Source organism: Procambarus clarkii, chromosome 57, assembly GCF_040958095.1.
Source record: "Procambarus clarkii isolate CNS0578487 chromosome 57, FALCON_Pclarkii_2.0, whole genome shotgun sequence".
Taxonomy (NCBI): domain Eukaryota; kingdom Metazoa; phylum Arthropoda; class Malacostraca; order Decapoda; family Cambaridae; genus Procambarus; species Procambarus clarkii.
In genome coordinates this window covers 21700855-21728207 of record NC_091206.1, presented here as the reverse complement: position 1 = coordinate 21728207, position 27353 = coordinate 21700855, and the positions used below count along the sequence as shown (strand labels likewise).

The 27353-nt window shown below is 44.6% G+C and overlaps 1 protein-coding gene across 1 annotated transcript in view; it reads right to left on the bottom strand.

Annotated features, from left to right (window-relative positions):
* LOC123744911 (glycine receptor subunit alpha-4) overlaps positions 1-10979 on the bottom strand; it is a 263873-nt gene extending 252894 nt beyond the window's left edge. The window contains exon 1 of the mRNA XM_069306341.1: positions 10720-10979. The gene's annotated coding sequence lies outside the window, so the exon portion shown is untranslated. The remainder of the gene's footprint in view (positions 1-10719) is intronic.
* Positions 10980-27353: the final 16374 nt, after the last annotated feature.

Here is a 27353-nt window from a genome sequence, read left to right as displayed (position 1 = left end):
CACAACAACAGTCAGGGAAACCACGGCCAATATCTTCATTTCAACAGACAATCTATTAACAACAGACGCCACCAAGCAACAGCCAAAGTATCCAGCCTCTTCAAAAGGTCAATGAGCCTGCCAGAACAACCCAAGCATGGCACAACCTCCACCCGTTTGGCAGCATATGCCTACTGTCTATGCAAGGAAAGACGAAATACTCCTCAGTGATTAGGAGTTATATTAGGTGTTTTTGTCATGGGTTGGAAGGGGTACCTGGTTGTCCTAGTTTTCCTAGAGAAGACAACCAAGTACCCCTTCCCACCCATGCCAAAAACACCCACCGCAGAAAAGATATCAACAGCGGAACCGAAGCATAAAAAATCAGAGCAACAGTCAGCAAGAAAATCGGAGACAACATTGTAGGGGCAATCAGAGTCATCTCCAGCGAGGACACAGTTGCCACCTGAGATGCCAATACAGCACAAGCCATCAGAGATAAACGCCCACCCAGAGCTCCACTTGACGACAGTGTTCTACCAGTCAGTGTCACCAGAGAAGAACCCCTGTGTGTGGTCGAATATGTGGTCCATAAGGCAGCTTTATCCTTCCCACCAGGATCAGCAGGCAGGTTCATAGGACTAAGACCCAACTACATCAAACAAATGCTCAACCCTGCACTGGGAGATATTGCACAGGGCCTGCTGGTGGAACTAATTAGATTTACCAACACATGTCTAGCTGGCAACATACCAGGAACCATACGGCCTCTCTTTTTTGGTGCTGCCCTCTGTGCCCGGAGGAAAAGGGATGGTGCAATCAGACCTGGTTGATACCTGGTTGATGGGGTCTTGGGAGTTCTTCTACTCCCCAAGCCCGGCCCGAGGCCAGGCTTGACTTGTGAGAGTTTGGTCCACCAGGCTGTTGCTTGGAGCGGCCCACAGGGCCACATACCCACCACAGCCCGGTTGGTCCGGCACTCCTTGGAGGAATAAATCTAGTTTCCTCTTGAAAATGTCCACAGTTGTTCCGGCAATATTTCTTATGCTTGCTGGGAGGACGTTGAACAACCGGGGACCTCTGATGTTTATACAGTGTTCTCTGATTGTGCCTATGGCACCTCTGCTCTTCACTGGTTCTATTCTGCATTTTCTTCCATATCGTTCACTCCAATACGTTGTAATTTTACTGTGTAGATTTGGTACTTGGCCCTCCAGTATCTTCCAGGTGTATATTATTTGATATCTCTCTCGTCTTCTTTCTAGTGAGTACATTTGGAGAGCTTTGAGACGATCCTAATAATTTAGGTGCTTTATCGCGTTTATGCGTGCCGTATATGTTCTCTGTATTCCCTCTATTTCAGCAATCTCTCCTGCTCTGAAGGGGGAAGTAAGTACTGAGCAGTACTCAAGACGGGACAACACAAGTGACATCACAAGTGATGTTATTTTCTGATGCCCGGTTGAAAACTTTATTAATATAAGCTTGAAGTTTTTCAGTGTCTTCAGCCGAGATAATTTTCATACTGATTTTTGTGTCATCTGCAAAGGATGATACGAAGCTGTGACTTGTATTTTTGTCTATATCTGATATGAGAATAAGGAAAAGCAGCGGTGCAAGGACTGTACCCTGAGGTACAGAGCTTTTAACTGCACTTGGACTAGATTTTATATGGTTGACCGTTACTCGCTGAGTCCTGTTTGACAGAAAACTGAGTATCCAGCGTCCTACTTTACCGGTTATTCCCATTGACTTCGTTTTGTGTGCTACCACGCCACGGTCACATTTATCAAAAGCCTTTGCGAAGTCCGTGTATATCACATCAGCATTCTGTTTTTCTTCTAATGTCTCAGTGACTTTGTCGTAGTGCTCAAGTAGCTGTGAGAGGCACGATCTTCCCGCTCGAAATCCAACATGCCTAGAAGCTGCAACAACACCACATGACACTGACAGACTTAGAGCTGTAGCAGCTCCCCATGCAGGTGACTTCTTATTAGCAACCCAAATGTCAGCAACTGGCACTCGTCTCACACCGCAGGCCCCCCGAATTGTCATGGCTCTCCTCATCACTGCCCCAATCAACACCAAATATAGGTGTATTTGCGGCGAGGTAGTGACCGACAGGTACGGTCGGCATAGCCTTCTCTGCCAAAGCACAGAAGGATGGCATGCAAGACACAGCGAGGTAAAAACCAATATTAAGAGAAGCCTTGCCACATCCGGTTGTCCAGCAGAGAGAGAACTCCGTTACTTAATGCCTCGTAACTCTGACGAGCCTGTTGGTTATCCCAGACGGGATCACAGTAAACCCCTGGAAGAAGGGTTGACAGTTGGTGTAGGATTACATGTACGTTTCAACTTTAGCCAACACCTATGCTGACTTCAGTGTTGCACAACTGGGCAGTGCTGCCACTCACCAGGAAGCAGCAAAATCTCATATATATAGAGATCTGGATCATCACTACAATTTTGTCCCCATTGCCCCAGAGACACTTAGTGCTTGGGGTAAAAGTGACGCTAGTCTTTGGAAGAAGCTGGTTTCTAAGCTAATTGAAACCACTAGAGACCATAGAGCCACCAGCTTCCTCTTCCAGCGCCTTAGTGTGGCGATACAGAGAGTAAATACACACTGCATCCATGGTTCCTGCCCGCCATCTGAGGAGCTTTAAGAACTCGACAACCTGTGACAACTTGCCTTGTACCTTACATGTAACCAGTGTTGTAACCCATTTTGTGTAATGAAGTTTTAAATAAAATAATAGGGCAAAATACATAATATATGGGGTTGGCGGGCAGGGAAACGGGTGACCGTGACACGGCAAGGTATCCGACCTAGTACATGTAAAATATAAATAAAATATGCACACACAAATCTGAATCTGCGAGTATTTATTAGAAATATATCTGTTCATATGAGGACAAATGAAAGGCTGGAGATACAAGGCGGTGTGATGAAGAATTAAGAACCTTTCCTCACCAGCAGCGGTGTGAGGAGGGACGCTTTCGGCCAGCTGGGAGGGACCAAAGCTGCCATTTACACCACACACACTCTTCACCATTTACACCACACACACCCTTCACCATTTACACCACACACACCCTTCACCATTTACACCACACACACCCATCACCATTTACACCACACACACTCTTCACCATTTACACCACACACACACTCTTCACCATTTACACCACACACACCCTTCACCATTTACACCACACACACCCTTCACCATTTACACCACACACACCCTTCACCATTTACACCACACACACCCTTCACCATTTACACCACACACACCCTTCACCATTTACACCACACACACCCTTCACCATTTACACCACACACACCCTTCACCATTTACACCACACACACCCTTCACCATTTACACCACACACACCCTTCACCATTTACACCACAAACGCAGACCACTCCCTCCTCACATGTCTCCCCTGAAAACATCAGGGAAGACATCAAGATGGCAAGATGTCACCAGCAGAGTCCCACAGGGCTCTGTACTTGGACCCATCCTATTTCTAGTATTTGTAAACGATCTTACAGAGGATATAAACTCATTCCTCGCAATATTAGCTGTTGATAAAAACATTATGAGAACCATCAAGGCAGATGAAGATAGACAGAGACTACAGGACGACTTGGACAAACTGGAGGAATGGTCCAGAAAATGGTTACTAAAGTTCAACTCATGAAAGTGTAAAGTAATGAAATTAGACGAAGGGAGCAGAAGGCTGAACACAAGGTACCATCTGGGAGGTGAAATCTTGCAAGAGTCAAGTAGAGAGAAAGATCTGGGGGTTGACATCACACCAAACCTGTCCCCAGAGGCCTACATCAAAAAGATATCATCAGTGGCATATGCTAGGTTGGCTAACACAAGAACCGCCTTTAGAAACTTGTGTAAGGAATCGTTCAGGACCTTGTGTACTACCTATGCCAGACCAAATCTGGAATATGCAGCTCCTGCCTGGAGTCCACACCTAGTAAAGCAGAAGACAAAGTTAGAGAAGATTCAGAGGTATGCCATCAGGCTCGTCCCGGAACTGATAGATATGAACTACGAGGAAAGGTTAAAGGAGTTGAACCTCACGTCCCTGCAAAACAGAAGAGTAAGGGGAGACATGATAACCACCTACCAAATTTTCAGGGGAATTGAGAGAGTGGGACAAAGACAAACACTTTAGCACGGGTGGAACACGAACAAGGGAACACAGGTGGAAACTTAGTACCAAAATGAGCTACATCGACATTAGAAAGAATTTTTTCAGTATCAGAGTAGATAATGAATGGAATGAATTAGGCAGTGATGTGGTGGAGGCTGACTCCATACACAGTTTCATATGTAAATTTGATAGACCCCAGTAGGCTCAGGTATCTGTACACCAATTGATTGAGAGGCGGGATCAAAGAGCCAAAGCTTAACCCCCCAGCAAATACAAATAAGCAAGCACAGCTAGGTGAGTACACGCCCTTCACTCTCAAACGGCTTGATAAAAAAAAGATTTCAACATCCACAGAGAGAGGACAGATTGCGAAAGCTGTGACCATTCCACAGGTTAGACCGGCGTCAAGACCAGGGAAAAACATTAGTGCCTTTTATGGCAAGTGTGGGGCGTATCTGGGCACTAATTTATTATCTTCTAGGTGCTGGTAACTGAGAGCTTTGCTGTAGCAGTTGGGCTTCTTGCTTAGCAGCCGTGTGTATGTAGTTCCCCCTCTCTCTCAACGCTAGCTTTCCCTTAGTGTATTCTTCAATCACTTGTATATGTTGATGAACGTCGTCGGTCATCTTGATGGCGAATAAACCGATGACAGATGATGAACTTTATGCCCCCTTACACTGTCCACATTGCACTCCCCCTTACACTGTCCACACTTCATGCCCCCTTACACTGTCCACATTGCACTCCCCCTTACACTGTCCACACTTCATGCCCCCTTACACTGTCCACACTTTTTGCCCTTTACACTGTCCACACTTCTCGCCCCCTTACACTGTCCACACTTTTTGCCCTTTACACTGTCCACACTTCTCGCCCCCTTACACTGTCCACACTTCTCGCCCCCTTACACTGTCCACACTTCTCGCCCCCTTACACTGTCCAAACTTCTCGCCCCCTTACACTGTCCACACTTCTCGCCCTCTTACACTGTCCACACTTCTCGCCCCCTTACACTGTCCACACTTCTCGCCCCCTTACACTGTCCAAACTTCTCGCCCCCTTACACTGTCCACACTTCTCGCCCCCTTACACTGTCCACACTTCTCGCCCTCTTACACTGTCCACACTTCTCGCCCTCTTACACTGTCCACACTTCTCGCCCTCTTACACTTTCCACACTTCTCGCCCCCTTACACTGTCCACACTTCTCGCCCCCTTACACTTTCCACACTTCTCGTCCCCTTACACTGTCCAAACTTCTCGCCCCCTTACACTGTCCACACTTCTCGCCCTCTTACACTGTCCACACTTCTCGCCCTCTTACACTGTCCACACTTCTCGCCCTCTTACACTTTCCACACTTCTCGCCCCCTTACACTGTCCACACTTCTCGCCCTCTTACACTTTCCACACTTCTCGCCCCCTTATACTGTCCACACTTTTCGCCCCCTTATACTGTCGACACTTTTCGCCCCCTTACACTGTCCACACTTCTCGCCCTTTATACTGTCCACACTTCTCGCCCCCTTATACTGTCCACACTTCTCGACCCCTTACACTGTCGACACTTCTCGCCCCCTTACACTGTCCACACTTCTCGCCCTTTATACTGTCCACACTTCTCGCCCCCTTACACTGTCCACACTTCTCGCCCTTTATACTGTCCACACTTCTCGCCCTCTTATACTGTCCACAGTTCTCGCCCCTTATACTGTCCACACTACACGCCTCCCTTACACTTTCCACACTTCTCGCCCCTTATATTGTCCCCACTTCTCGCCCCCTTATACTGTCCACACTTCTCGCTCCCTTACACTGTCCACACTTCTCGCCCCCTTACACTGTCCACACTTCTCGCCCCCTTACACTGTCCCCACTTCTCGCCCCCTTATACTGTCCACACTTCTCGCTCCCTTACACTGTCCACACTTCTCGCCCCCTTACACTGTCCACACTTCTTGCTCCCTTACACTGCACACATTTGTCGCCCACTTACACTGCCCACACTTCTCGCCCCTTACACTGTCCACACTTCTCGCCCCCTTACACTGTCCACACTTCTCACCCCTTACACTGTCCACACTTCTCGCCCCCTTACACTGTCCACACTTTACGCCCCCTTACGTTGTCCACACTTCTCGCCCCTTACACTGTCCAAACTTCTCGCCCCTTACACTGTCCACACTTCTCACCCCCTTACACTGTCCACACTTCACGCCCCCTTACACTGTCCACACTTCTCGCTCCCTTACACTGCACACATTTGTCGCCCACTTACACTGCCCACACTTCTCGCCCCTTACACTGCACACATTTGTCGCCCCCTTACACTGTCCACACTTCTCACCCCCTTACACTGTCCACACTTCACGCCCCCTTACACTGTCCACACTTCTCACCCCCTTACACTGTCTACACTTCACGCCCCCTTACACTGTCCACACTTCTCGCTCCCTTACACTGTCCACACTTCACGCCCCCTTACACTGTCCACACTTCACGCCCCCTTACACTGTCCACACTTCTCACCCCCTTACACTGTCCACACTTCTCGCCCCCTTACACTGTCGACACTTCTCCCCTCATTACACTATCCACACTTCCCGCCCCCTTACACTGTCTACACTTCTCGCCCCCTTATATTGTCCACACTTTAGGCCCCCTTACACTATCCTCACTTCACGCCCCCCTACACTGTCCACACTTCTCGTGTCCTTACACTGTCCACACTACTTGCCCCCTTACACTGTCAATACATCTCGCCCCTTACACTATCCTCACTTCTCGCCCCATTACACTCTCCACATTTCTCGCCCCATTAAACTGTCCACACTTTTCGCCCCCTTACACTGTCCACACTTCTCGCCCCCTTACACTGTCCACACTTTTCGCCCCCTTACACTGTCCACACTTCTCGCCCCCTTACACTGTCCACACTTCTCGCCCCCTTACACTGCACACACTTCTCGCCCCCTTACACTTCACACATTTCTCGCCCACTTACACTGTTCACTCTCCTGAAGCAGAGACGCAGCCTTGACATCACCAACAACATAGTACTCACGAGAACAGGAATCCCTTCAATGTTCACTCTCCTGAAGCAGAGACGCATGCGATGGCTGGGACATGTCACACGCATGGAAAATGACCGTATACCTTAAGACCTCTTATATGGAGAACTGGCCTCAGGAAAGAGGCCCATTGGAAGACTTCAGCTGTGTTTCAAAGACACCTGCAACCGCGACCTCAAGCAGATGAAAATCGGCATCAACACTTGAGAGGCAGCAGCTGCAGACAGATCTGTATGGAGATGCAGAGTGCAGAAGGGTCTCCAGCAGTTCGAGGGCGAACTGAGGAGGCAGGCGGAGGATTAGAGTGTTCAGAAGAGGTCTCGACCACTGCCACATGCACCCGCTTCGGCGTTTATCTGCGCTTACTGGGGTCGGGACTGCCATTCTCGGGTTGGACTTCACTACCATAGCAGACGTTGCATCCAACTAGACATACAGGGCACAGCTCCATAACTCCATGGGATTGACGGATGCCTGATGTTATAACTGGTAAGTACCTGAAATTTTGTCTCAATACACAGTGTTGGAGAGTGCAGTGGTAAAGTCCTGGTGGGCGCTGAGTTTAGTGATTTAATGACTTGTAGTGTATAATAGTTATTACTGTGACAATTAGTTTACAGATAAGCTATGTGAATTAAGAGTATAAACTAAGGCAGAGTGGTGTCAGAGAGATAGTGTTCATTGATGATTATTAAGACTGAGATTACCTACATATTACAGCTGTAGTCTGTAAGCACTTAACCTGGTGGTTATGTGACCAAGGAGAGGCAGGAGCCAGTTAGTGAAGGAAGGGCACTTGGTATGTCTTAAGTGGGGAGTTGGTTGTAGATGTTCTTATGTGGTAAGATTGTCTCCAGCAGGATTTTAATTTTGTGCTCAGGATACCATGTAAACGATCGGGTAAGTCTTAAGGTATAGGCCTGACACAGTAGTCTGAGAGGATAACTGCAGCCCTGATGGCTTGAGGAGATGGACGGGTATTGGTCGCCCTTTCACAGCAGAGCCATTTGCGTAGTATTTGATAACTAAATTCAAGTGATGGTGAAATTATCAGTGGAATTAGAGAACAGGTGTGCGAGTCTTCAGGTTGATTATTAAAGGTGAAAATAGCATGGAAGACATGTGTTAATAGCATGTATTTTATGTGAATTATTATTGCTCCTGGTATATATTTAGCCCAGAGAGTGAGAAATGTTTTGATCGCCTTCGGGTGTGGTGTGGCCAGCAATGTGCGAGGCTTACATGCGCGTCATGACAACCGCCAGGGGCCAGATTCACGAAAGCACTTACGCAAACACTTACGAGCCTGTACATCTTTTCTCAATTTTTGGCGGCTTTGTTTACAATTATTTTAAACAGTTAATGAGCTCCGAAGCACCAGGAGGCTGTTTATAACAACAACAGTTGATTGGCAAGTTTTCATGCTTGTAAACTGTTTAATAAATGTAACCAAAGCCGTCAAAGATTGAGGAAAGATGTACACGTTCGTAAGTACTTGCGTAAGTGCTTCGTGAATCTGGGCCCAGGTCTCTGCCGCTAACTACACTCATTGTAGTTTATCAAATTTATTTGGATACCAGTGTGTAATTCTATGACGTTCCTGAGGTGAGTTTATATTGTATATTGTATATTTAAACTGTCAGAACATTTCTTTCGTGTATTATTTAGCTCGTTGATGCCACATGCTCGAAACGCTTTGCGTAATAGTGGCTTTAGGCATTGTATGTACTAGCTCTATCTATTAATCCAACAAACTTTGTAAAATCTCTTGTATGTATGTACCTTACCTAAATAAACATTTATTTATTTATTAATTTATTTACATTATATTGTAAGAGAGGTTTACCAATACAAGCACAGTTCAAGGTCATTTTACTGATTAGAGCAGTCCAAGTTATATAGGTAAATTTATGAATTAGAGGATGCAGCCAGAGCCACTAGGACATGAGAAAAGTGAGTGGAGTTAGGCAGGTGGTGAGTGTTGAGGAAGATCACGAGTGTGACGATGCTTTAGTAACCCAGGAATGCTGGGGAACTGAGAGGAATTCTGATAAGGTATTACTTGAATGTGAACCTCCAGTTAGGGGCCTTTGTGTGTGTGTTGACCCAGTAACGTTATGTAATGTTTAGGGTTCAGGAATCAATCTGTGGGGAAAATTGCCCGGAGCTGTTCAATTGTTGGAGAGCAGTTCATTTGTTTATTGAGATTGTGAGATTGTGGAGGCGCACTTGGGCTAAGGGGGCATAAACATTTTAAATTAAAAGTTGTTAAATTTGCTTATAAATTTATTTATGAAATGGTTATAGACAGGGCTACAACTGGTCCAAGTTTCACCATCACACCCTAAACAGAAAAGGAGAAAAAAAATACACAACGTATTATGCAACGAATTTTCAACATTTTCAAATAATCTCAGGAAACACATGTGTCAACTAAAATCCTTTCTATAACACTCAGATATTAGAATTAGCACATAAAAAAGGAATGCAGTGAGTAGTTTTATCAAAAAAGTGTTTAGTGCAATAATATAATTATTCAAAGTTACCCTTCCAAAAATATGCAATATATGATGTTTATAAATTTTTATAAAATCAACAAATGGACTTTGGACTAAAATGTCTACTATGTTCTGTAGAAGCACAAACTCTACATATAAAATGTAATTTGCATGTAAATTGATTAATAAATGAAAGCTATGAAGTACTTTGAAGTTGTAAATTACTTTCCTGAGTAAAATAAAGATCAAAGTTCGGCCACCTGTAGCTGAGCTTGACTTCGACAGATTTCGTTCATAATTGGCACCCTTGCAGATAGACATCCATTGAGCAAGGTGTGCAAGTTTCATGCAAATCCCTTGATAACAAACGAAAAAAAAAAAAAAAAAAAAAAAAAAAAAAAAATTACACATATATATATATATATATATATATATATTGCACATACATATTACAATTATTACAAGAGTTTGGGCTTCTACAGCACATAGTAGACATTTTAGTTGACACATGTGTTCCCTGAGATTATTTGAGAATGTTGAAGATTCGTTGCATAATACGTTGTGTATTTTTTTTCTCCTTTTCTGTTTAGGGTGTGATGGTGAAACTTGGACCAGTTGTAGCCCTTTCTATAACCATTTCATAAATAAATTTATAAGCAAATTGAACAACTATAATTTAAAATGATTATGCCCCCTAAGGGGAAGTTAAAATCAGTGGTGCAAGGCTACTCAGTTGATCACAAGGGATGACCGTGCCGTGGGTGCCGTTCGGCTTCATTAGTGGGCACAAGTGTGGTGAAGGGAACACCAGACAAGAGGATGCCCGCTACATGACTTATAGTGCCCGCTACATTACACATGGTGCCCGTTACGTGACACATCGTGTCCGCTACGTAACACATCGTGTCCGCTACATTACACACATGAGGTCCGCTACATTACACATGGTGCCCGCTACGTGACACATGGTAACAGGGAACATTGCATACCTTCAAAGTAGGAGGGCGTCTGGCGGCGGTCGTACTGCTCGCGGTCGCCGAAGCGAAAGAGTTGATCGAGTTTCCCCAGTTCGCTGTTCGTGACGGTGTACCTGCGGCTTCTGCTGCCGCCGCCGCTGTTATCACCACTCAAGCCACCGTCGCCATGGCCAAAGTTGCCATCACCAAGGGTGAAGCCTCCGCCACCATTACTGAAGCGGCCGCTACCATCGTTGAAGCCTCCGCCATCATCGTCGTCATCAAATCCACTCCTGCATGGAGAGGGTAGCTTATATTAGCTCACTAACAGATTGGGTCCTAAGTTAATAGTGGCTGCATAGGATAACATTTAAAAATGTTAATATTCGAACAACATTTCTGGCACAGATCAAAGAATAGGATGTTGACCAGACCACACACTAGAAAGTGAAGGGACGACGACGTTTCGGTTCGTCCTGGACCATTCTCAAGTATAGTCCAGGACGGACCGAAACGTCGTCGTCCCTTCACTTTCTAGTGTGTGGTCTGGTCTACATACTTCAGCCACATTATTATGACTCATCGCCCGCAAAGAATAGGATGTTAATAACAATTATGGTATCATTTATTTGCAACATGTTACTTTCAGAGTAAATTATCCTCTAAAACATTCATATATCATTATAAATAATCATAAAATTTTGCCTTGAATCTGATATAATCTGATAGAGAATAATGACATTCAGTTTTATACCAAATAATAAAGTTATCTATCTGTTAAATTACATATTAACACGCTAAGCCTTTCATAAGATATAAAACAGAATATTTCATCCTCCACGTTTCTCTCACCATTTCCGTTCCCAGCATGAGCCATTGACCTCATACTGTAATGAGGCTTTACAACTAAAGAAAAGTACAATATTGAACTTTTAATTATATACAACTTTCTGTTCCTTCGTATATTTTCTGAGCTGCACTGAGTGTTTATACGTGTGTTTGAATGCTTTGTATGTCTTGGAAATCATAAAAATGGAAAGAGACCATGGTGTGTTGTAGGGTGGGAGAAAGCTATGGTGCGTTGTAGGGTGGGCGAAAACTGTGGTGTGTTGTAGGGTGGGAGAAAACTGTGGTGCGTTGTTGGGTGGGAGAAAACTGTGGTGCGTTGTTGGGTGGGAGAAAACTGTGGTGCGTTGTTGGGTGGGAGAAAACTGTGGTGCGTTGTTGGGTGGGAGAAAACTGTGGTGCGTTGTAGGGTGGGAGAAAACTGTGGTGCGTTGTTGGGTGGGAGAAAACTGTGGTGCGTTGTTGGGTGGGAGAAAACTGTGGTGCGTTGTAGGGTGGGAGAAAGCTGTGGTGCGTTGTAGTGTGGGAGAAAACTGTGGTGCGTTGTAGGGTGGGAGAAAGCTATGGTGCGTTGTAGTGTGGGAGAAAGCTGTGGTGCGTTGTAGTGTGGGAGAAAGCTGTGGTGCGTTGTTGGGTGGGAGAAAACTGTGGTGCGTTGTTGGGTGGGAGAAAACTGTGGTGCGTTGTAGGGTGGGAGAAAGCTGTGGTGCGTTGTAGTGTGGGAGAAAACTGTGGTGCGTTGTAGGGTGGGAGAAAGCTATGGTGCGTTGTAGTGTGGGAGAAAGCTGTGGTGCGTTGTAGTGTGGGAGAAAGCTGTGGTGCGTTGTTGGGTGGGAGAAAACTGTGGTGCGTTGTAGGGTGGGAGAAAGCTATGGTGCGCTTTAGGGTGGGAGGACTTGAAACATTGTAGGGTGAGAGGATGCCTTGTCATAATGTAGGGTGGGAGGAGGCCTTGTCATACTGTAGGGTGGGAGGAAGCCTTGTCATACTGTAGGGTGAGAGGAGTCCTTGTCATACTGTAGGGTGGGAGGAGGCCTTGTCATTCTGTAGGGTGGGAGGAGGCCTTGTCATTCTGTAGGGTGGGAGGAGGCCTTGTCATACTGAAGGGTGGGAGGAGGCCTTGTCATACTGTAGGGTGGGAGGAGGCCTTGTCATACTGTAGGGTGGGAGGAGGCCTTGTCATACTGTAGGGTGGGAGGAGGCCTTGTCATACTGTAGGGTGGGAGGAGGCCTTGTCGTACTGTAGGCTGGGAGGAGGCCTTGTCATACTGTAGGCTGGGAGGAGGCCTTGTCATACTGTAGGGTGGGAGGAGGCCTTGTCATACTGTAGGCTGGGAGGAGGCCTTGTCATACTGTAGGGTGGGAGGAGGCCTTGCCATACTGTAGGGTGGGAGGAGGCCTTGTCATACTGTAGGGTGGGAGGAGGCCTTGCCATACTGTAGGGTGGGAGGAGGCCTTGTCATACTGTAGGGTGGGAGGAGGCCTTGTCATACTGTAGGCTGGGAGGAGGCCTTGTCATACTGTAGGGTGGGAGGAGGCCTTGCCATACTGTAGGGTGGGAGGAGGCCTTGTCATACTGTAGGGTGGGAGGAGGCCTTGCCATACTGTAGGGTGGGAGGAGGCCTTGTCATACTGTAGGGTGGGAGGAGGCCTTGTCATACTGTAGGGTGGGATGATGCCTTGTCATACTGTAGGGTGGGAGGAGGCCTTGTCATACTGTAGGGTGGGAGGAGGCCTTGTCATACTGTAGGGTGGGATGATGCCTTGTCATACTGTAGGGTGGGAGGAGGCCTTGTCATACTGTAGGGTGGGATGATGCCTTGTCATACTGTAGGGTGGGAGGAGGCCTTGTCATACTGTAGGGTGGGATGATGCCTTGCCATACTAATGTAGGGTGAGAGGAGGCCTTGTCATACTGTAGGGTGGGAGGAGTCCTTGTCACACTGTAGGGTGGGAGGAGGCCTTGTTACACTGTAGGGTGGAAGGAGGCCTTGTCACACTGTAGGGTGGAAGGAGGCCTTGTCACACTGTAGGGTGGGAGGAGTCCTTGTCACACTGTAGGGTGGGAGGACACATTGTTACCCTATAGGGTGAGAGGAATCCTTGTCACACTGTAGGGTGGGAGGATGCCATGTCACACTGTAGGGTGGGAGGATGTCTTGTCACACTGTAGGGTGGGAGGAGGCCTTGTCATACTGTAGGGTGGGAGGATGTCTTGTCACACTGTAGGGTGGGAGGAGGCCTTGTCACACTGTAGGGTGGGAGGAGGCCTTGTCACACTGTAGGGTGGGAGGAGGCCTTGTCACACTGTAGGGTGGGAGGATGTCTTGTCACACTGTAGGGTGGGAGGAGGCCTTGTTACATTGTAGGGTGGGAGGAGACCTTGTCACACTGTAGGGTGGGAGGAGGCCATGTCATACTGTAGGGTGAGAGGACACATTGTTGCATTATAAGGTGCGAGGAATCATTATCACACTGTAGGTTGTGAGGACACATTGTTACACTATAGGGTGAGAGGACACCTTGTCACACGTTAGGGTGGGAGCAATCCTTGTCACACTGTAGGGTGGGAGGAGGCCTTGTTACACTGTAGGGTAAGAGGATGTCTTGTCACATTGTAGGGTGGGAGCAATCCTTGTCACACTGTAGGGTGGGAGGAGGCCTTGTCACACTGTAGGGTGGAAGGATGCCTTGTGCTACGGTGCCCTCTCCTATTTTCTTCCCTGTTCCAGCGTAAAGAGTCATATCTTCTTACCTTGCAGGTTCCCTGAGCCGCAGGGAATCGTTTGATATAGGAGGCAGCTGGAAAGAGTACGTATTTGTGGATAAATTTTCGTTTCTAAGTTTTACAGGTAAGGGGCGCTTACGCCCCTAATACATACAAAATTGCAACGCCCCTGTCAGGCTGGCGCCAAGACTATGAGAGCGCCAGCAAGCTGGCGATTGGCTGGAAGAGGTCACGTGACGTCAGTGACCAATTAGAGCCCGCCCCTGGAGGCTGTGACGTCACCGGGAGGCCTTGCTCAGGCCTTGCGGAGGCGCTGAAGCTCAGAGATTCACGGACCTTCGACACGAGCAGAAGTGTGTCAGTGAGCTCTCCAGATTGGAGGTTTTAGAGGCCTCGCTCAGTGGATTGTGCAGCGTAAAGTAGTCTACTATCATCATAGAAGATTAGTGTTCTCCCGGGGAGCACAAAGAATCAGAGTTTAGTGGGCGAAAGAGCGCCAAGAGCTCATTGCTGTTAGTCAACGACGGAGGTGAGCGTCAATGCTGGGAGGGCGGTGTGAAGCCCTGTGGGTCGCGCTCCAGTACGATATGCGAGCTGTTGAGACCGGGTCACATCCACTGGAGACTTGGAAGGGAAACATCGCGTCTGGATCCATTAGTATTCGTCTCGGTGAAGGAGCGAGGGAGGAAAGCGACGTGCTCAGTGATCACTGGATGGGCCAGCTTGAAAAACCTGGGAATAGGTATGGGGACGACGCATTTACTCCACGACGCCCGAGGACGTTGTGGAGTAAATGCTCCACGACGTCCTCGATGTGGTCCTCGACGTTCCGGTCGCGGAACGACCGGAACGTCGAGGACCGCCCCAGGAACCGTGTACCTCTACAACCATCGGAGGCCTGGCCTCGGTGGACAGGATTGTTTTAGGGTAGATCATTATTTCCCTCCCATGTCCCTTGGTAACTAGGCTAGATAGGCCTAGTATATATTTATATTAGTGTGTTTCATATTACGTTAGGAGTAGGTTAGGCTGTAGGTTAGGCCCACATATTATCTACTACTTAAAGTTGACAGCGTGGGACGAATGTGGCAGAGTTGGTGCACGAGAGGTCTAGGCTGATTGAGCTGCCCCTTAGTGAGGAACCGAACCGAACCGAATAATACAGAAGATTTCCATGGGGCGAGCCTTGAAGTGGGGACAGCTGAAGTAAAGTTGGTGGGAGGAAACGCTTAAGTTGAAGAGAAAAGTGCCAGGGCTTGACCCAGCTGCGTGTCAATATGTAGCTAGGAAACTGGTCAGAAGGCGGAAGTGGCAGTGCTTCTTCGTTCTGGTAGAGACAATCTGTCTTCAAGTGGTGTCTTCATTCTTCTTTTTTCTTTCTTCTTCTTGCTTCTGCTTTCTTCTTTCTTCAATTTCTTCATGCTTCGTGTAATCATTTGATGTTTGTATTCAGCGTAGTCACTTTGAATGAGTTCGGGTATCAGTGTAGATTCATCGCATTCCTCGAAGATTATGTCGTTAGCGTGACTGCATGCATGTCCTGGATATTCCAGCTTTAAGAATTCTGCCCTCTTGTTATATATCAGGCTTGAGATCCATCTGAATTCAGGAGATCTAACTGTAGTTTTGTCACGCTATTGGAACATTGCTTCTAATACTGGATTAGCATCACATTCCGCCTCCTGGTCCGAGGATGGTGGTGAGTGTTTCAGCGCCAACACAGGCAATAGAGTCGTCATCAGAAGACAGGTGGAAATCTGCAGAAGCATCCGGTGAAGGTTCCTGTGAAGCTGGTGGAGTCTCTGTTGAAGCTGGTGGAGTCTCTGTTGAAGCTGGTGTAGTCACAGGTATAACTGGAGTAGTAAATGGTTCATCTGGAGTATGTTGTTGTTGTTAAAGATTCGCTACCTGGAACAAAGTTCCAAGTAGCACAGGCTATGGTGAGCCCGTAATTGTGGCGACAGGTATTTGAAAATTTTATTTAATTATGCTACAGACATCTGGAGTAGCAGTGTGCAAGGATATTGCAGAATCTGTAGCAAGAGCTGTTGAAGGATGCAGAGGGTAAGCGTCAGCAGACAGGATATCTGCCAATGCAGTTGAAGAGATGGTGATGTCAGGGGCAGAAGTGATATTTGTTGCTGAAGTCGTAGCACTGGCGTTGGCTGAGGCTGTAGTTGTGAAGAGTTCTTCAGGAACGGTAAATGTTGGTAGACCATTGTCAGTGTACATGATTTTTAAAATTCGTACAAATTCCTTGGTGTTTGTGCCTGCAATTCTTTCAGCAGTGCGGATGAGTCCCATTATGACACTGTGATTCCTGTTGGGGAGCTGCATCTGGTGTGGTGAGGGCTGGCTTGTTGATTGAGCAGAGTGAGGTTGTGGCTGTCGCAGCTGCGTTGATGATTGGTTGGCGGACTGGCAGCCAGGGCCCCAATAGGATGCAGTCTGTGCAGAAGCTCCGCCCCTACCCGGAAGCAGAGGAAAGTTGGCGGCTTGCACGTTGAATGTTGATGGTTCTCGTCGAGTGGTGTTGACTTGCCTGGCGTCGGTCATCTTCTGTATTTCTTCACGTCTTCGAGGACACTCAGCAGAAACGGCAGTATGGTGACCTTGGCAGAGAAGGCATTGGAGGAAGTCGCTGGTGTATTGTTTGAAATGGTGATTCTGGGCACACTTGCTGCACCGTTGGGCCTGAGATGGGCATTATTACGTAAAGTGCTCATAACTATAGCATTGTCTTATAGCACTTAAAGCATTCTCGTAGCTGGTAGTAATGTTCTTTGCTGATTTATCGGGGTGTGCAAGCGAGGCCGAAGCACCTGAAGCCGTTGGTGGTAGCAGAGGTAGCTTCCTCAGGCGAGGTGATGGTTACCTTCATGGGGAAGAGGTTGCTGTCCTGCACAGTGATGAATTTTACAGTGACTGCAGTCAAGGAAGGGTTATCTTCAGTTATACTGGTGGCGACGTCGGTGGCAGCTTTTTCGGAAATGAGGGAGCTGACTCTGCTTACAAAAACAGTCCTGGCTGCGAGGTAGTGTCGTGGTGGGGTGAGGAACATGTGCGCCTCCTCGAGAGCAGTAAGGTTGATGGGGTCAAATAGACGTTGTGCGGCCTCGGCACTGCTGAACAACAGTTGAGGGGGTCCTTCATCATCGACGACGACGTCCAGTGGTGCAACGTTGATTGTTGTTCTGAAGAAATCTGAGATTTCTGACCGGGTAAAGAGACCGGTCCTCTCTAAATCGTACCTTGATTCGGTAGATCATGGTGGCTCATGTCGTTGCTGCTCAATGTTTACCCACCCGGCAGTGCTAGGTGCAAGGGAGCCTGATCTAGAGGGTTGCACTTTCTTTAAGAGGTCTCCCGTCTCTTACCGGTATAATGCACCGGATCAGGGTGGGGTCTGACCTCCTAAAGCAAAGTACTCTGTGTGCCTAGTGAGGGCCCGAGCACCCCATTAAATTTGCCCAGCTGTCTGTATTGCCAGAGGCGGCGAGAGGAGAGCTGCCAACGTTCACCAGTTTATTTACTTATATATATCTATATGCTTATTTTCTTACATGTTTGATGTAAATTCTAGTATAGTAAGCTTTATATCATTTTTACGGCCAAGTTTAAGTGTACCATCCATCTCATTGAGCATTGAGCAACAACAATGAACGCAACTACAGTGAAACAGCCACAGTGAAAGCAACAACAATGAAAGCAAACAATAGTGAAAGCAGCCACAGTGAATGCAATCACGGTGAAAGCAACCACAGGGAAAGTAACCTCAGTGAAAGCATCCGCAGTGAAAGCTACCACAGTGAAAACAACCACAGTGAAAGCAACCACAGGGAAAGTAACCACAGTGAAAGTAACCACAGTGAAAGTAACCACAGGGAAAGTGACCATAGTGAAAGCAACCACTGGGAAAGTAACCACAATGAAAGCAATCACAGTGAAAGCAATAACAGTGAAAGTAACCCCAGTGAAAGCAACCGCAGTGAAAGTAACCACAGTGAAAGTAGCCACAGTGAAAGCAATCGCAGTGAAAGCAACCATAGTGGAAGTAACCCCGGTAAAACAACCACAGTGAAAACAACCACAGTGAAAGCCACCACAATAAAAATAAGAGTAACAATATCCACAGTACCAGCAACAACAGTGACAATGTCAGAAGTACCAACAATGGCATCATCAACAGTGACATTACAACAGTGACATTAACAGTAATATCAACAACAGTGATATTTTTCAACAGTTACTGTACAAGAGTAGCATTATTAACAGTGACATTATCAAGAATGACAGCATCTACAGTAATTGCACCAACAGGAATATCAACAACAGTGACGTAAACGGATCAACTTTTATTATTATCATCTTTATTGACAAAATTAATTAAAATTTTGCCTAATCTGAGGATATCAATTAATTCTTATTAAAGTGAGGATAATGCAGGTATTCACTGTCACGCAGGACAGAGGGTCATACACAAGATAATAAGTCTAAACTGTAGGCTGAAGCACATGTATATCACGGCTCCAGTATTATTAACAGCAACACTACTGTCACTGCTGTCGCTTTCACTGTTGTTAATTTCACTTTTATTACAGTCTGTTGAATTCTGTCACTGTTGATGATCATGCCACTTTATTCTGTCATTGTTGATGCTCATGCCACTTTATTCTGTTACTGTTGATGATCATGCCACTTTATTCTGTCATTGTTGATGCTCATGCCACTTTATTCTGTTACTGTTGATGATCATGCCACTTTATTCTGTTACTGTTGATGATCATGCCACTTTATTCTATCATTGTTGATGATCATGCCACTTTATTCTATCATTGTTAATGATCATGCCACTTTATTCTGTCATTGTTGATGCTCATGCCACTTTATTCTATCATTATTGATGCTCATGCCACTTTATTCTATCATTGTTGATGCTCATGCCACTTTATTCTGTTACTGTTGATGATCATGCCACTTTATTATATCATTGTTGATGCTCATGCCACTTTATTCTGTTACTGTTGATGATCATGCCACTTTATTCTGTTACTGTTGATGATCATGCCACTTTATTCTGTCACTGTTGATGCTCATGCCACTTTATTCTATCATTGTTGATGATCATGCCACTTTATTCTGTTACTGTTGATGATCATGCCACTTTATTCTGTCATTGTTGATGATCATGCCACTTTATTCTATCATTGTTGATGATCATGCCACTTTATTCTGTTACTGTTGATGATCATGCCACTTTATTCCGTTACTGTTGATGATCATGCCACTTTATTCTATCATTGTTCATGCTCATGCCACTTTATTCTGTCATTGTTGATGCTCATGCCACTTTATTCTGTCATTGTTGATGATCATGCCACTTTATTCTGTCATTGTTGATGCTCATGCCACTTTATTCTGTCATTGTTGATGCTCATGCCACTTTATTCTGTCATTGTTGATGATCATGCCACTTTATTCTGTCATTGTTGATGCTCATGCCACTTTATTCTGTCATAGTTGATGCTCATGCCACTTTATTCTGTCATTGTTGATGATCATGCCACTTTATTCTGTCATTGTTGATGATCATGCCACTTTATTCTGTTACTGTTGATACTGTCATTGTGAATGTTGCTACTGTTCATTATTTTGAACATTTTTATTGACAAAATCAATATAAATGTTTGTCTAAATGGAATAATTGATTTAGATCTTAATACAGTGTAGATGGTGCTCATATACACTGCCACGCGTGACAAAGGATCATAGATAAGAAAATAGGTCTAAACTGTTGCTTTTAACACATATTTCATAAAGTTACATTCCAGAACATCATATTTTTTTTTATGTTTAACTTACGTATTTGTAAATGCAACTTTCTGTTGTTTACTGCAACACATCACCGGAATGGATTCATATTGTATGCATTAATTAATTTTTATTATTAATATGCACAAGCAGATTTCGGATAATTGTTAGGATGTCCTATATTATTCCAGATACAATAAAATAGTTACATAGTTGATTATGCAATATGCTAGGTCAACAATATGCTAGGTCAACAATATGCTAGGTCAACAATATGCTAGGTCAACAATATGCTAGGTCAACAATATGCTAGGTCAACAATATGCTAGGTCAACAATATGCTAGGTCAACAATATGCTAGGTCAACAATATGCTAGGTCAACAATATGCTAGGTCAACAATATGCTAGGTCAACAATATGCTAGGTCAACAATATGCTAGGTCAACAATATGCTAGGTCAACAATATGCTAGGTCAACAATATGCTAGGTCAACAATATGCTAGGTCAACAATATGCTAGGTCAACAATTTGTTGTTTTATATTCAATAATGTAGTGTTATTGAACGCCTTAGCGGTTCATCATAGAGTTTACAAGATGATTATTCTGAGAGTGACTCAGCCTCACTAACTTGCCAGAGCTCAAAGTGATTTCAAGCATCACATTGTCTGGGTGGCTTGCTGTGCTAGTCACACAAATTCTTATAATTACAAAAGTTGTCATAACCTTTTAATATTGCAGCGTTTAGACCTTTGAGCATTTGTTAATTTTTCTAAATCTGAAATAATAATTTTAACTTGTATGTTTTTAATTATTTGCATTATACAGTTCAAAGTCGCAGTCTGTATTTACTCTTTGTAAACCTCACTGGCCAATCGACACACAAAGTAATGTTTTGTAACTCTAACATGAGATAGAATCCATATAAAATTTATGCAAATGTTATTATCATTGGTAAAAATCACATTCCATTTAACTGTATAAGCTACTTCAGATATTAATTGTAATGAATTATTTAAAGAATAGGTTCATTTAAAGTTAAGTAAAGATTCTGTTAGAGTCATGAAAATATCCCAACACCATATTTAGTTTAAGGAACTTTGTGGCTAGATAAATACAGTTTCTCCTTTTGTGTTGTGCTTACACAGTCGTCCAATCTTTGCTTCCTAAACATGATAATTTCGTTTGCTTTATACATTGTACGTTTACAAGCTATTCATCATTGCACAGAATCATCTGTCCAGACACAGAATTAAGTTTGAGATTTTGAAGAAGACTGTCAATAGTTATATGTTATGCATCTTATAGTTTCAGTGTTATAAGTTTGTTGCATATTGATGGGAGTATAAAGTATAGAGACAGGTGTCGGAAATTTCGACGTATAATTTACTAACCCCTGGAATACCAAGTAAAAACGGCTCTGTCAGGAAAATACTAATATTACTAATCTACTAACCTTATCACAGAGAACGGATTTAGTAACATTCCAGAGAAAATGGTGATGTTGCCACGTAAGGAAATCAGTGATCAGTGATTTCCTTCATAAGATTTCTCTTGTGAGTACCTGAACCCTTCAATCTGGGGATATTTTTTAAGATTCACTTTAAATAAATCTATATAAATAAAAATGGAATTGTTCGTTTGTTCAAAATCGCTAATCTCCGAAAGTTCTTCATCGATTGCCTTGAAATTTTCACACAACGTTACATTCCCATCCGAGCGGGTTTTTATATACATACTATATAGATGTCACGTCGTGACGGGAGAAAACATGCTTTTTTTGAAAAGCTGTTTTTTTTTTTGTTTGTTTTTCAAGTGAGGGAAATCTTCGAAACCTCTTTACCGATTGCTTTGAAATCTTGACACATCATTGCATTCGAATTGGCGAGTGTTTTTATATGCCATCTATATACATGCCTCACCTGTACCAGGATTTTTTTTTTTTTAAACAGCACCATTTATAATACGGATGAGCAACACACGCTGTAATCTCCAAAAGTTCTTCACCGATTGCTTTGAAATTTTGATACGACGTTCCTTTCGTGTGTTTTGATATACCTACTATTTAGATGCCATAACTGTGACAGGTAAAAAACATACATTTTATGAAAAACAGCACTACCTGTTGCAAGTAAGAGCACCATACGATGTACAAGATATGATACAATTCAATTTCAGTGTATCTGATTGCATTGATATATTGATTTTTCATAGATTTTGATTTATTTTCATTTTTATTTAATTATTTTGTGTGACATTTTGTTACAATTGAACTGTGTTGTTTACCATACCATTCATTTCGTGGGTATAGCTAATTTGTTTCTTTTTTCATTGTTTTTCATTCCGTCTTTTTAACTGTTCTTCTTATTTTTCAGTGCAATTGGTGGTGAAATTAAGCTATGTCGATTGATCGGCGTTTGAATTGAAATATTTCGTAAGTATTTTTTGTTTTCGTTTAAAATAACAAAATGGACAACACGTTTATTTCACAGCTGCAAATGTACAACAAACAACTATGAATCCACCGGCTATAACAACGTTAACTGCTTTCTTCACGTTATGTCAAAATGACGTGTTTGCGAAAACATTGCTGTATTTGGAAGTACCTACGTATAACACATGGAATGCCAGTAGAAAATCATTTGAACGACGTCAACGAGGAGAGCGAGTCGACGGACAACCTGGCATATTCGAACAAACTACGATAGGCAGACTGTACACCATGCATCCCAATCAAAATAAGTGTGTCTTTCTTCGCAAGCTGTTGGTAAATGTCCCTGGTCCAACGTGTTTCCAGCAATTGAGATTTGTCAACGGCGTAACACATGTTAATTTCCGTAGTGCATGTCAAGCTCTGAATTTAATGGAGAACGACCGACACTGTGATGTATGCATTAATGACGCGTCCAACACGTCACATCCAAATACAATTCGTGCATTGTTTGCACTCATATTGACCACCGGCTCTCCTTCATCTCCAACAGAGTTATGGGAGAAACACAAATCACACATGGCTGAAGATATTGTCCGTCGAATATGCAAGAAAAATTCAAATATAAACATGAATTTCAGAGCAGAAATCTACAACGAAGCGTTGATAATGATTGAAGAATTGTGCTTAGAAATTGTGAACAAAGTTCACAATCAATTGGGAATGCCATCACCGAATCGATCTGCTGCTGCTTCATTCAAGGTAGAATTGCGTCGTGAACAAAATTACAACATGAGTGATCTGTTGGCGTATGTGCAATCAAATATTGTTAAGCTAACGCTTGAGCGAAAAGGCATTTATGATCAAATAATTCAAACTGTCAATAACGGGTTTGGAGAAATCTTCTAAGATGCGTCTGGAGGAACTGTAAAACGTTTCTAATTAGATTGATTTTGGCAGCATTTCGATCCCAAAATGGCATAACTTTAGCTCTTGCATCGTCCGGAATAGCTGCGACATTGTTACCAGGTGGATGAACTGCTACTTCGGCTTTGAAATTGCCATTGAACATGCAATTCATTGAAACTCCCACCTGCAACATTTCCAAAGCATTCAACATGGGAAAAGTATTGCAGAAATGTAAACTTATTGTTTGGGATGAATGCACTATAGCCCACAAAATATCGCTCGAGGCTCTTGATTGCAAGATTTGCGTTGAAACATCAGACCATTTGGGAACGCATTAATATTGCTTGCGGGAGATTTCATGCAAACCTGTAATTCCTCGATCGACACCAGTAGACGAAATAAATGCTTGCCTGAAATACTCTACTTTGAGGCGCCACGTAAAGATGTTAAAATTAACTACAAATATGCATGTCCAAATGCAAAACGACTCATCAGCTGAGATATTTCACATCAATTTCTGGAAATTGGAGAACGGAAACGTGGCAGTCACATACAAGTCCATCGACACTGTGGTGGAAACAGATGAAACGGTTAATTACCACCCAATCCCACTCATATTCATGCCCAACCCACGCTTGAAACAATCGAGGGACCCCACTTCCACCACGTTATGCAGTAATTGGTTCCACAAATCAACAACCCTGTTACCGAACCAGTATTTATCCAAATCTTTCCTAAATCTAAACTTATCCAGTTTATACCCATAGTCTCGTGTTCTGTCTTGTGTTGATATTTTTAATGCCTTATTACTATCCCCTTTGTTATGTCCCTTTATCCACTTGTAAACCTCTATCATCTCACCCCTAACTCTTTGCCTTTCCAGTGAATGCAATTTAAGTTTTGTTAATCTTTCTTCAAATGAAAGATTTCTAATTTGGAGAATTAACTAAGTCATCCTACGCTGGACACATTCAAGTGAATTTATATCCATTCTACAGTATGGCGACCAAAACTGAATTGCATAATCTAAATGGGGCCTAATCAGAGCAAGATATAACTGAAGAACCACACCAGGTGTCTTGTTACTAACGCTTCGATTAATAAATCCCAGTATCCTATTTGCCTTATTTCGAACATTCATGAATTGATCCTTTGGTTTTAAATTCTTACTAATCATAACACCCAGATCCCTTTCACAATCCGACTTCGCAATCTCAACACCATCTAGTTTTTATATAGATACTATATAGAGGTCAGGTCTATGACGGTAAAAAATATGCTTTTTCTGAAAAACTGTGTTTTTCATGTGAGAGAAATCATCGAAACCTCTTTACCAATAGCTTTGAAATTTTGACACAACATTGTATTCGAATAGGCGCATCTTTTTATATATCTACTATATACATGCCTCACCTGTGACAGGAAAAAACATGCTTTTTTTGAAAAACAGCGCCATCTGTTGGACGTAAGAGCAACACACGCTGTAATCTCCGAAAGTTCTTTACCGATTGCTTTACAATTTTGACACAACGTTGCATTCGAATAGGCGCGTCTTTTTATATCCATATTATATAGATTCCACACCTGTGACTGGTAAAAACATGCGTTTTTTTTTGGCTATCACTTCCTTTTGTCTGGCCGTGATGGTCAAGCGGATTAAGGCGCCCTGTAGTTACCAGTTGCGTTGCTCCTGGGAGTATGGGTTCGAGTCACTTCTGGGGTGTGAGTTTTCAGTCGCATATAGTCCTGGGGACCATTCAGGCTTGTTTGCATTTGTGTTCCTCACGTGTGCCCCAAAGAATGAGGTGATTTGGTGAAATGCTATGCCCAAGATTACCATCCGAGTTGCCGGCGGGGAAGTGGTTCAAATAGCTTCGGCTATCACTTCCTTTTGTCCGGCCGTAATGGTCAAGCGGATTAAGGCGCCCTGTAGTTACCAGTTGCGTTGCTCCTGGGAGTATGGGTTCGAGTCACTTCTGGGGTGTGAGTTTTCAGTCGCATATAGTCCTGGGGACCATTCAGGCTTGTTTGCATTTGTGTTCTTCACGTGTGCCCCAAAGAATGAGGTGATTTGGTGAAATGCTATGCCCAAAATTACCATCCGAGTTGCCGGCGGGGAAGTGGTTCAAATAGCTTCGGCTATCACTTCCTTTTTTCCGGCCGTAATGGTCAAGCGGATTAAGGCGCCCTGTAGTTACCAGTTGCGTTGCTCCTGGGAGTATGGGTTCGAGTCACTTCTGGGGTGTGAGTTTTCAGTCGCATATAGTCCTGGGGACCATTCAGGCTTGTTTGCATTTGTGTTCCTCACGTGTGCCCCAAAGAATGAGGTGATTTGGTGAAATGCTATGCCCAAGATTACCATCCGAGTTGCCGGAGGGGAAGTGGTTCAAATAGCTTCGGCTATCACTTCATTTTGTCTGGCTGTGATGGTCAAGCGGATTAAGGCGCCCTGTAGTTACCAGTTGCGTTGCTCCTGGGAGTATGGGTTCGAGTCACTTCTGGGGTGTGAGTTTTCAGTCGCATATTGTCCTGGGGACCATTCAGGCTTGTTTGCATTTGTGTTCCTCACGTGTGCCCCAAAGAATGAGGTGATTTGGTGAAATGCTATGCCCAAGATTACCATCCGAGTTGCCGGCGGGGAAGTGGTTCAAATAGCTTCGGCTATCACTTCCTTTTGTCCGGCCGTGATGGTCAAGCGGATTAAGGCGCCCTGTAGTTACCAGTTGCGTTGCTCCTGGGAGTATGGGTTCGAGTCACTTCTGGGGTGTGAGTTTTCAATCGCATATAGTCCTGGGGACCATTCAGGCTTGTTTGCATTTGTGTTCCTCACGTGTGCCCCAAAGAATGAGGTGATTTGGTGAAATGCTATGCCCAAAATTACCATCCGAGTTGCCGGCGGGGAAGTGGTTCAAATAGCTTCGGCTATCACTTCCTTTTTTCCGGCCGTAATGGTCAAGCGGATTAAGGCGCCCTGTAGTTACCAGTTGCGTTGCTCCTGGGAGTATGGGTTCGAGTCACTTCTGGGGTGTGAGTTTTCAGTCGCATATAGTCCTGGGGACCATTCAGGCTTGTTTGCATTTGTGTTCCTCACGTGTGCCCCAAAGAATGAGGTGATTTGGTGAAATGCTATGCCCAAGATTACCATCCGAGTTGCCGGCGGGGAAGTGGTTCAAATAGCTTCGGCTATCACTTCATTTTGTCTGGCTGTGATGGTCAAGCGGATTAAGGCGCCCTGTAGTTACCAGTTGCGTTGCTCCTGGGAGTATGGGTTCGAGTCACTTCTGGGGTGTGAGTTTTCAGTCGCATATAGTCCTGGGGACCATTCAGGCTTGTTTGCATTTGTGTTCCTCACGTGTGCCCCAAAGAATGAGGTGATTTGGTGAAATGCTATGCCCAAGATTACCATCCGAGTTGCCGGCGGGGAAGTGGTTCAAATAGCTTCGGCTATCACTTCCTTTTGTCTGGCCGTGATGGTCAAGCGGATTAAGGCGCCCTGTAGTTACCAGTTGCGTTGCTCCTGGGAGTATGGGTTCGAGTCACTTCTGGGGTGTGAGTTTTCAGTCGCATATAGTCCTGGGGACCATTCAGGCTTGTTTGCATTTGTGTTCCTCACGTGTGCCCCAAAGAATGAGGTGATTTGGTGAAATGCTATGCCCAAGATTACCATCCGAGTTGCCGGCAGGGAAGTGGTTCAAATAGCTTCGGCTATCACTTCCTTTTGTCCGGCCGTAATGGTCAAGCGGATTAAGGCGCCCTGTAGTTACCAGTTGCGTTGCTCCTGGGAGTATGGGTTCGAGTCACTTCTGGGGTGTGAGTTTTCAGTCGCACATAGTCCTGGGGACCATTCAGGCTTGTTTGCATTTGTGTTCCTCACGTGTGCCCCAAAGAATGAGGTGATTTGGTGAAATGCTATGCCCAAGATTACCATCCGAGTTGCCGGCG